The sequence below is a fragment of the Peromyscus californicus genome, unplaced genomic scaffold, assembly GCF_007827085.1.
Source record: "Peromyscus californicus insignis strain IS unplaced genomic scaffold, ASM782708v3 Scaffold_23__1_contigs__length_62951481, whole genome shotgun sequence".
In the NCBI taxonomy this organism is placed as follows: domain Eukaryota; kingdom Metazoa; phylum Chordata; class Mammalia; order Rodentia; family Cricetidae; genus Peromyscus; species Peromyscus californicus.
Window position 1 is genome coordinate 47,870,080 of NW_026294534.1, and position 12,380 is coordinate 47,882,459.

The window sequence follows — 12,380 nt, forward strand, 5'->3', positions numbered from 1 at the left end:
ACTGTTAAGGTCAACAGCCATCAGCTTTGGAGATGAAGCAATTTTTAGTACTTGAGAAACTACTTACACTAGCTATCTCGAGGATTCTTCTTTTGAATTCAGGTTGGTTGGTTGAAGTGTGGGGAGGTTTAAAACCTATCTAATATACACTTGCTAAGCTCTTGTGTAGGACTTAAGTCTGTTCATTAATGAAGGTCTACAGTCAAATTATAGGGCTGGTTCTGAGAAGCACGTAGTTCCTTAACCCTGGACAGAAGGGCAACCAAATCCCCAAGATGCCTGGCAATATGTGGCCCTTTAAGCTTCTCTAAAGACAGTCTCTTGAATCCATTCTTGAATTTAATAGCCAGCTCTTTAGGAAGGCCAGCAAGTAATGCTCAGCTAAAACAATTCACAGTTGAGTTTTCTATTGTAAATTTCATCACTGTTACATTCACAGAATGCTTAAAGAGGTGACCTGGGTCTTCAAAGCAAAAACCCATCCCAACTAAAAGAACAAAACCAGGCACGTGTTAAATTGCTTGGAACACAAGCTGTAATGTAGCATTCATAAAATATTTCACAAGAAGACCCCTTTTCTGCAATAGCTGTCTGGGAGCCTTGCTTTACTAATCTATATCATTTCTGTTTTGTAAAGCTTTAAATTGAAGAAGAATGTTAAAAATGTTTGCAGTCTACTTCTGTAACGTCAAACACTTGGGGACCAGCATTCCACCATTATCTTCTATATTAAGGGAAATTCATGTAAGATGGGCAGGGATAATGGATTTTGTTTCCCTAAAAAGCAAATACGCTGTGCTTTGTGATGTCAGAAATTTGACCTCAGGGCATCCACTTATGTTTCAGTTATTAAAATAATTTTAAAGTACTCAACAGGTCCAGTCAGCATCCTGAGTGTTTATCATACATTTATCTCTAATCTACACATTTTTATCTAATTTCCTTTTCACATTTATTTCAGTGTAGTTAGTCATGTCAGATGTAATGAGCAGATAGTTTTGGGAATGAGCTGGTTGGGATTTGGCTAGAGATCGGGATGTAACCAAACAAGACTGAGCGGGACAGAGTAAGATTATTTTCCACTGAAAACAAAGCAAAACAGAGCAAAGCCAACACTAAAACAATACCAAACAAAACGAAGGAAGTTTCTAAGAAAGTTAATAGCAGGGCTGAAGCTATGCCTTAGTTGGTAGAGTGCTTTCCCCGTATTTCTGAGTCTCTGGGTTTGTTCCTTGGCACTATATAAACCAAGTATGATGGGACATACCTTGTCCTTCCAGCATCAAGAGGGTGGAGGTAGGAAAATCAGAAGTTTTAGTCATCTTTGGCTACACAGAGTTCGAGACCAACCTGAGCTACACGAGCCCCTGTCTCAAAAATCACTTTCTCTTCTGTTCCTTCCCCCCTCTCTCCCTTTCTTCCTTTTAAAATTCTTTGTGGTTTTGAGACAAGGTCTTGTTATGTAACCATTGCCGTCCCAGGAAACCCTGTGTCGCCCATTCTGGCTTACGTTTGTAACTGTCCTCTTACTTCCGCCTTTGGAGTGCTGGGATTATAGGTGTGGCCCACCAGGCCTGGCGTATTTTCTGAGGCTTCTCTGTGACTTGCAGATGACACTTTTTTTTTTGGTCTGTGTCTTTTTTCCATGAACACACATTTCTTCGTGTCCCTTTCGTCTACTCTGATGACATATTCCGCTCTAAATTACTCCCCGAAGAACCTTGTTTTCAAATGCGAACCAGTTGTGCGATGGGGGTACTTAGCATTTCCTTATGGGAACTGGGGGAATACATAATCGGTCCATTACGAATGGTGCTTTCTCAGCTTTCTTTTAAGTGTGTGTGTGTGTGTGTGTGTGTGTGTGTGTGTGTGTGTGTGTGTGTGAGTGAGAGAGAGAGAGAGAGAGAGAGAGAGAGAGAGAGAGAGAGAGAGAGAGAGTCTGTATTTGTATGTATGCTGGAGAGATGGCTCACCACTTAAGAGTGCATGCTACTGTTGCAGAAGACCCAACTTTGGTTCCCAGAACCCACACCAGGCAGCTCACAATGGCCCTTAACTCCAGTTCCAGGGGATTTGTTGTCTTTTGGCCTCCATAGGCACCTGAGAGCACATGGTGCACATAAATTCATGTAAGCAGATGCACATACAAGTGAATAAAAAGTAAATAAATATTAAAATGGACATCGATACTAACCAATTTCCTGCATGCTTCTCCCTTGGTGAGGAAGGTGAACTGGAGTGATGGCAAAGACTAGGTTGAGGATGGTAGAGTTAAATGTCCCTCGAGGGGCGGAGTGCCTTCCGCTCCTTCCCTCACTGGTTCTAGTCTAGGGGAAGACACACTACGGAACTGAACTGTGGGGACAGGAGAGGGACAGGCTAAGAGTCTGGGGCACTGATTCAGCAGTGGCTGGTGTCTGCCTTGGTAGAAGTCCAATAAGACTGGGAAGGATTGTGTTAAAATATGATTGTGCATCCTGAAAGAAATTTAAGTAGACATTGATAGAAATATCCTTTGTGTTCATGCTTTGGGAGAGTTGATATTAGTTAATATTCTCCATAGTTAGATATATTTTTAGGGCAATGCCTATCAAAATCTCAATGATTTTTTTTATTTTTAGAAATAGAAAAATCTATTCTTAAATTCATATGGGCCATCAAAGGATCCTGAAAATCCAAAACAAACTTTAAGAAGATCAAAGTTAAAGAAATCATACTTCCCGATTTGAGGCTTACTTCAGTAATTAAAGCGGCGACTAAGATAGGCATAGAGATTGATGCAGGAGTCTGGAGAGCTCAGAGAAGAAACCCTTACATATATAGTCAAATGATGTTGGGTAAGGATGCCAAGAAACAACAACAGCAGCAATTCTTTCCACAAATGATGAGGGGAAAATGGATACCTATAGGTAAAGCAATGGTATTTGATCTTACCTCAAACCACGTACATGAGCCAATGACCCATATATCAGAGCGACAACTATAGAATTTTCAGAAAAACACAAAACAAAATATAGAGGAGTAAAGCTTTGACTTAGTTTTGGCAAATATCTTCTTTTGAATATGACACCTAAATCACAGGTAATAAAGAAAAAATAGATGAATTGGACTTCATTGAAATAAAAAAATTGTACACTGAAGGACCATTATCAGAGTGAAAAAGCAACCCATTAGATTGAAGAAAATATTTGCAAATAACAGAGAACTCCTACAATTTGAAACAAAAAGCAACTAATCCAATTCAAAAATGGACAAAACTTAACTACTTGTATCTCCAAAGAGGATACATGATGGGGACACACACACACACACACACACACACACACACACACACACACACCCCACACGCAATGTATTAGCCATTAGAGAAATGCAAATTAAAACCATAGTGAGGCGCTGTTCAATGGTCATTTAAGATGGCTATTCAGATGAACAGAATGAAGATCTTCTGGGGTAAGGTGGTGAACTAAGAAGCTGCCTTTGGGTGCAGTGGGGGAGAGAAAAGAGTCAGGATAACAAATATTGGACTCTTTAACAAATGAAGGTTGGAAGTGTGCTAGAGATCGGCATAGGGTCAACGGAACAGCCAAAAGTACCCAGGAAGAAAAGGATAAAAAGAGCATGCAGCTTAACTCCAGTTATGGCTCCTCAGTAAGGGAAGAGAAACATCATCTAAAAGTGTTTTTTCTTTAATCTTTAATCTTCCTTTAATCTTCTGAGAGTGGTACTGGGGATAAAGCCCTCAAGTGTAGGCTTCTTACTAAGAAGACCCCCAAATAAAACCAGAAGAGATATTGGAAACAACAGATGCACAAATCTTAACACAGAAACACAATAAACAAAACAAGCAAGGCAATGTAATGCCTTCAAAAGACTGGAACTCCTAGGTAGCCTGGTCCAAAGATACAGAAATGGTAGAGATACTGAAAGAAACTGTGCAAGCACATGGAGACTGAACAGCACCCTCTTGAATGATCGGTAGGTCACTGAAAACAACAACAACAACAACAACAACAACAACAACAACAACAGGAAGGACAATTTAAGATTCCTACATCAAATGAAGATGAAAGTATAGGTTATTAGAGTCTTTGGGATACAGCAAAGGCATCCAAAGAGGAACACTTATAGCTGTAAGTGCTTACATAAAAAAAATCACAGAGATAGCAAATAAAAACTCAACGACATAACTCAAGATCTCAGAAGGAGTAGAAAAAGGCAGAAATGGAGACTAAAAGAATAATACAAAGAATTAATGAAAATACAAACAATATACAAACCATTAGTCAAGCTAGCCAGAGAGAGAGCCAGGGGGTTGGTCCTACTTAATATAATTCGAGCTGAATAATGGGCGATTGCAACATATACCAAAGACATTTGGAAGAAAATCCAGAAGAAACGGACAAATTTCTAGACATATAAAACCTATCACATTAAATCAGAAGGATATACAAATATATTCTATTGTATTTTACTTTTACACACACACACACACACACACACACACACACACTCACACACACACACACACAGCTTGCATCAGTTTATGGGCACCACGTACATAAAGGAGCCTGAGGAGACCAGAAGAGGTTGTTGGGCCGGGCGGTGGTGGCGCACGCCTTTAATCCCAGCACTCGGGAGGCAGAGCCAGGCGGATCTCTGTGAGTTCGAGGCCACCCTGGGCTACCAAGTGAGTCCCAGAAAAGGCGCAAAGCTACACAGAGAAACCCTGTCTCGAAAAACCAAAAAAAAAAAAGAAGAGGTTGTTGGAATCCCTTGGCTGGAGTATCAGGAGGTTATTAGCCACTGCGTGGATCCTAGGAACTGAACGGGTAAGAACAGCGAGTACTCTTAGCCACTGAACCATCTCTCCATCCCCAGTTATAAAAAGTTGAAACGTATCTATGACAAACAATGAAATGGAAATAGTAACAGAAAGTCTGCCATCAAAGAAAAGCTCAGGGATGGACAGAATCGGTGAGATGCTGAAACCCTGTGAGGTACACAGCACTGACGGTTGCTCAGTGAGGTGAATGAATGCCTGTAATCCCACTGGTAAAAGGCAGCCTTTATGCTAGCGTTTCACCGCAATATGAAGATGATCATGTGGTACCCATCTGGTGGTGAATGAGAGTGGCCTTTGCTTTCAATGAATTCATGGGAGAGAGGAAGCCATGCTGCAGGGTCTGAAGGGAAGTGACATGTCAAAGAAGGAAGAAGTCTCTTTGCAGGGGGATGAAAATTGGATGCTATTATGCTCAGGGAACCTGCTTCCTCACTATGTATAGTGCTGACTATAGCTTACACTAACGCAGTGCCTCCCCACCTCAACCCCCACTTTATACACAAGGAGAAAAGCTGTGGCCATGTGCCGTGGTATGCTTTTCCACGGTCATGGGTTATTATCCCGGGAGAGAGAACCCCTGGGAACTTCCCTAAAGGACTGAGGTTAATAGAGAAGCAGTGATTGCAGTAAAAAGTGGTAAGCATTTCTTTGTTCAAATTCTGCTTTCTCTAAGTTCCAGGATTCCACGGAAACATGCACAGCTGAGGTAGCCATCTCCAAGCTTCCCAGTTTACATCATTAGCAATTTCTAACCAAGTTCAGAGGTGCCCGATGTCAGGGGAATATTCAAATGAGCTGAGAAATGCAAAGCCAGTCGACTTTTTAATTTCTCAAGCAAGTTTGCTCTTCGCACAGGGAGGAGGGGGAGAGGAAGAAGGAAGGGAATGAGGAAAAAGCGTTGGAAACCTGGGTCCGTTGTGTTGCTTTGCTGTGCTCGGTTTAACTGAGGTACCAGATGGATTAAACGGTTGACCGCTGCACCTTCATTTTCTCACGCAGCGTCACAGTGGGATCGACCGCTATTGAAATCATCTATTTCCCAAAATGTAGGTGCTTTACCACAGTACTAAGAAGATCACGTGGTGCACATTGGGTGGTGACTGGGGCTGGTTTTCGCCTTCAGTGAAATCGTGGAAGAGAGGAAGCCAAGCTGGAGGGAAGGGGCATACCAAAGAAGGAAGGAATCTCTTTGCAAGGAAAATTGGAAGAGAGTCCTCTTAGTAAACCCTTGAAACATCTATTCAGAATGTTTTCTGCAAAAATGGTGCATTTGAAGGAAGGGGAATCCAGTTTTCCTCAGGAGGGAATGAATATTTGTTCACTTCACTTAGGAATAAAAGGAAGTTCATTTTTAGATCCAGCCCCTTTAAATTTTCATTATCAATAAGTATAGCATATGCAGATCTTTGGGTAATTCCACACTTCCTTGACCCTCTAGAGGCTTTTACAAACAGCTCCTTAGTCACTGTCAGTCATTAATTTGGATGTGCAAATTGTTACGTGTGTTTGTCCTCGTACCACAGTTATGAGGACCATGATCTCTGGCAGCTCTAACAGGCACTTCTGCTGATAACGTGCTATGCACCAGACGTTGAGATAAAAGCTTTACTTGAGTTATGACAGTTAATTCTCAACAAACCCTGCAATAAGGATTGCTATCCTCAATTGCTGAGAAACCAGAGAAAGGTTAAAATAACTTGTGTTAGCCTAACGTATTCAGCAAATGCAGAAGCTGGGATGTGAATAGCCAGAATGCCCGGGAATTCAACAGCAGTGAAGAGATGTGTTAGCCTGTGAGGAACAGAGCCTGGTCACATCTCATTTGTCCTTGAGTTTCCCACACATTGCACACTACGCTTTGCACGTCACCGAGTGAGCTCCAGTCATTTTGTAGAACAAAGGAATAAGGGAAACTAACAGATGTGTAGTCCTTTACTAGTGCAAAATTGAATTGGAAAGTTATTGTAATTATGACATTCTCTTTGCTCATTGTAGCGCAGTGATATCAAGTAGCTTATCGGCAAAAGGGGATGAACTGTGAATTTGCACTTCATTGGATTGCACAGACTGGGACTACAGAGGAACAATAGATTCTGATGCTCCCATGGCCTGCTGTCCCATGATGATGGAGGTGTGGACCCATCAGAAGTCATCATACTCAGAGATGAGTGGATAAAGAGCTCCGGGGTTTAGTTCATGACTTTCTATGTTGCCCAAGAGCAAGTACCGCCTCTGAGGTGCTCACAACTCATCCTTTGTGATTGGTTAGTTCAGATTGCTGCATGGTAACTTCTGCCTTGGTGATTTGAATCTTTCCTGACATTCTGTATTTACTCTTTCCACATATATATTCTCTTTCTTTATACTGGTGTGGTTTTACTACTGTGTTATTAAGTGCTGCAGAATCAGGCTACATGTCTCCATGTGTATTTGAAGGATTCAACTAATTATAATAAGTGTTTTTGAAAATATCAATTACTCTATACATCTTACTATTCATGGAATTATTTATTTCAAAAGGTTATTTTACTTACTGGCAAATAAATAATGTTTGAAACACAGACACAGGCCATCTGCTTACATGTTTTATAACATCTTGTCTCATGTTATTCTATATAAGTAATATCTAATAAGTATCTCACATACATTGAGGGAAATGTTATATTATTCAGGAATTATCTTGCTCAAACACCATAGGGTGACATGATGTGTTCTAATATACTGTAATGAATTTAGCCCTAGGGTACAGGTAGTAAGAAAATGCTGATGTCTGACTGTCTCTCCAAAGCATGCTGATGTTTGCACTTTCCCTACAGTTTCCACATTCATTCAAAGGCAGTACATTAAAAACAAAAACAAAAATAACTTTAGCATGAAATTTTCTTTTCCTTTTTTGAGACACGGCCTCAGGTAGCCTAAACTGGCTTTGAACTCATTTTGTAGGTGAGGACAATGTTGAATTTCTTAACCTCCTACTTTTACCTCCCAAGTGTTGAGGTTACAGGTGTGTACAACTATACCTACCCTATGAAGATTTCTATGTGCTGGTCAATGGACGTAGAAAACTATCAGTATTTTGTCTTATTCCTTTATTAATTTCTGAATCTTCCCTGTCCTGCTGGAGAATTTTAAAGTAAAAACATAGTCAATCTCATGTCATTTCACCTTTAATGCTCCTCAAAATGAAGGAAAGAGGGAAGGAGGAATGGAGGGAGGGATACACACACATACACACACACACACACACACACACACACACACACACACACAGAGAGAGAGAGAGAGAGAGAGAGAGAGAGAGAGAGAGAGAGAGAGACTCTTATATCACTAATACCTAGTACCTTCATATCTACATGTATCCTTAGTCTAGACATGCCACTCTTTCCGGATGTTTATTTTATTCACAATTCTGTCAAGTGTCATGTCACTGTATTAGGGTTATCTTGTAAATATTATAATCTAGGTCAGTTGTTCCTCCTATCTCCCCCACCTTTTTTTTTTTGAAATTGTCTCCTTTTTAGCCCATGTTGTTCTAGACATCTTCTACCTCAGCCTTCAATTGCCAGAATTAAAAGCTTTAACCTAGATAGTTCATTTGTTGTCATTTTTTTTTTGTCAAAAGAATGTTTCAGAGGGATGGTTCTTGATATTTTTGTTCTGTCTAAAATTCCTTCCCAAACTGTGTGCATATTTCAGAGATGCTAAAATGGATCAGAGGGTTCAGGTGACAACTGCTCGATGATTTTATTGTAAATATTTTTACTTATATTTGTTTCGGGGGTTACCATCCAGTGGTGACTACTGCCTGAACTAGTATTGCGTTGGATGAAATACAAAATGTTGACATTTCTATTTTTCTTTTTGAGTTAACTACCCGGACATCTGCATAAACAACCCTCAACTGCAAGGACTCTTCAGGCATCCAGAAATACATATGGCAAAGGCTTAACTGTTTGTTTTTAAATGCCAGTTTTTCAGAGTGGTGATTTGGTGATCCTGGCAACTGTTAATGATGGTCAACAGATTCTACTGTGTTTCTGCTTTCTCCTTCTCCCCTTATAAGTGTTTCATTGTAGACTTAGAGCTTTTGCTTTGTTCTCTTCTTTTTCTTTTTAAAATGTACATATTTATTTGTTTATTTTAGATAAGGTCTCTAATAGCTGTCCTAGAACTCACTATGTAGACCAGGATGTCTTTGAACTCACAGAGATCCACCTGCCTTGGCTAGTGCTAGGACTAAAGGTGTATGCTACCACATCTGACTAAATTTCTGTCATTTTATCTGTGTCTAGGTTAGGGTTTCTCTTGCTGTAAAGAGACACCATGACCTCGGCAACTCTTATAAAGGAAAGCATTTAATTGGGGCTGGCTTACAGTTAGTTCATCATGGTGGGAAGCATGGCAGCACACAGGCAGAGATGGTGCTGGAGAAATAGCTGAGAGTTCTGCATCCAGATCTGCATGCAGTAGGGAGAGAGAGACACTGGGCCTGGCTTGAACATTTGAAACCTCAAAGCCCACCTACACAGTGACACACTTCTTCCAACAAGATCATACATACTCCAGCAAGGTCACACCTCTTAATAGTGCTACTTCCTATGAGCCTATGGGGGCCATTTTCATTCAGATCACCACCATGTGTAAATGCATGATAACTACCTGAACCTCATGTGGTTTGGATCATCTCATTTAAGCAAGTGTGATTCACTTGTGCTTGGCTTCCATGTACTTTGAACACAGTAGGCTTTGAGTCCATCTGTCTTCAGCCCACCTCTACTCTCCTAGTCTTACAATTGACTTCAGATATGTCTCCACGTATTTTTGATCTATTTATTTAGTGAATGATTCCATAGTAGAAAGTCAAGTGTGATCACTGATATGACATTGATACTATTTCAATTTTTTTGAAGAGAGGAAACTTATGTAAAGGTCTAGTTACCAAGACTTATTGTGATGGTTTGAATAAGAATGGTCTCCATAGGCTCATATGTTTGAGAGGATTAGGAGGTGTGGCCTTGTTGAAGCAAGTGTGTCACTGGGGGTGGGCTTTGAGGTTTCAAAAGCCCATGTCAGGTTCTCTCTCTCTCTCTCTCTCTCTCTCTCTCTCTCTCTCTCTCTCTCTCTGCCTGAAGATCGAGAAAAAGCTCTCAAAAATTTCTCCAGCACCATGTCTGCCATGCCTACCACCACGTTCCCTGCTGTGGTGATAACGAACTAAGCTTCTGAAACTGTAAGCAAGGCCCTAGTTGAATGTTTTCCTTTATATAAGTTGCAGTGGTCATGGTGTCTCTTTATAACAATAGAATGCTGACTAAGACACTTGACTCTCTGAGTTTAATCTCCAGAGCTCACATGGTAGACATGGTAGGAGAGAACCAACTCCTTTAAGTCTTCCTGTGATCATCACATGGGTGCTGTGGCATGTGCTGACTCACATCCACACATAAACAAACAAATGAGTACATAAATGAAATAAGATATTTAAAAAGACATGAAACCATTTTCAGGAAAAACAAAACAAAACTCCAAACTTGTGACTTAATTACAATTTTGAATTCAAGTTTGAGTGTATAAGGCATTTACTTTTGTAACTTTATTTTGAGTCTTTTTGTATATACATGTGGGGTCCCCTTTTTCCTTGTGGTCTGTTGGCCACCAGTCTACAGGGACAAAAGGGGCAGAAGCAATAACAGAGAGACTTGGAGAGCCTGTGAACATAACGGAAATAGCCTTCCGGGAGACTGACTCAGTGAGACAGACTGACTTTTATTTGAGAGTACAGGGACTATACAGGATTGGGGATGGTAGCTGGGGAATCACCTATTTTCATTAAGCAACATGCCCCTATCATAATGCTCCTAGCACTATGTCTAATTACCATATGGGCAGCAGAGGGAAAGCTTCTGCAGAGAACTGTGTCAAGGGTCATACTAGAGATAAGTCCAGCATCCTAGCCTAGAGACAGTCTACAAGTTAGGTCAGGTAGAGAACAGGACACCTTCCTCCAGGGGTCGGGACAGGGTGGGGTGGGGTGGGGGTCCTCTATGTTGCTGAGCTCAGAGAGAGCTCATGGTAGACTAGACTGCAACCTCCAACTAGCGGGGCCTCCCAGAATGTATGTACAAAAAAAACCTCATTTATTTCTAACATCAGCATACTTTCATGCTTATGTGTTTGAAAATAAGTTAAATTCAATCAGTTTTCCAGAGATAGATTTGTGAATTAGACCTTTATTATTCATTAATGGTTTTAAATTCTATAATCACTCTCCATTATGTCCAGTTTTGGACCAAGAGAATTTGTATTATGCTGTCTTCTTAGTGTGATTCTACCTGTGTCTCTGCATTTCTAGTAATTTCTTGGAGATTGTTTTTTCAATAGTTTGTAGTCCTTGGAATTACAGTGTAATTTTTTTTAGCATTTAACAAAATTTATACTTCACTTCGATTGTTGTTGCATGTCAAATATCCAAATGCCGCGTCTCATTATTTGAACTTGTCTGACATATTTCTACTTCTTCTTTAAATTTCAACCTTTCTCCATCACCTTGATTTCATTATATCTCACATATAACGGGGAGTTAAATTTGCTTTACAGTGCTAATCAATTGGAACATTTTCCCCCAAGTTGATTTGTTTATATGTTTGATCTCAGCTCTGACAGACTTGTTTATACATTGACCACTACCTTGACAGTCATCATGTGGTCTGCTTTCTCTTTCTAATCTTAGGTATTTAACATAACTTCTGCATCTCTTTTACCTTTATACTTAGATGCTGTATAATATTAGAGGTTTCCTCATTTTACATAATGACTAACTGTACCCCTTTCTAAGAAATACAAAAGTTAGTTGTACTTCCCCCACTTTTCTCCCACTGCCCCTATGTCTAAACATACACCATATTTGTTTTCTCTTAATTAAGGGCTGTGGGACAATCAGCAAATTTATTCTGCTTTCTGTTCACTTTTTCCATGTGTTTCTTGAATTAACTCGGCTTTGTCAGATCACATGACCCTGACCTGTCCTCGTGCCCTCCCAGTCAGTGTCCCTCAAACAAACCCTCTGTCAACCTTCTGCAAATAGCCAGTGGCTTCTGATGTCTATCCTCAATTAAGTTTCTCAGAGAGGCTTTTTGGCAAAAGCAATCTGGACTGGAGCGGTGGCTCAGACATGAAGAGTACTTGCTCCTTCTCCAGTGGACCTGAGTTTGGTTCCCAGCACCTATATAGGGCAGCTCACGATTTGTATCCCCAGGGATTCTGATACCCTCTCTAGCCTCCACAGATACCTGAGCACGAATGTCATAGACATGCAAGAACACATAAGTAAAAATATAAATCTTCAAAAATACAGTTCTCAGTTATTGAATGTTCATAAATTATTCTTCAATAGCCTTGATACTTGAAGGATAATTTGGTTTGATGTAAGATCTTTGGCTGGTGTTTTAATTTTAAAGAATCTTTACAATGCTGTTCCACTGCCTTCTGGTTAAACACAAAAATTCCTGCTTCAAAAATCTCCTTTATTCTTCTC

The 12,380-nt window shown here is 40.3% G+C and overlaps 1 protein-coding gene across 1 annotated transcript in view; it reads right to left on the reverse strand.

Moving 5' to 3' along the window:
- Galntl6 (polypeptide N-acetylgalactosaminyltransferase like 6) overlaps positions 1-12,380 on the reverse strand; it is a 1,088,908-nt gene that overhangs the window by 39,046 nt on the left and 1,037,482 nt on the right. The gene's annotated exons all lie outside the window — the stretch shown is intronic.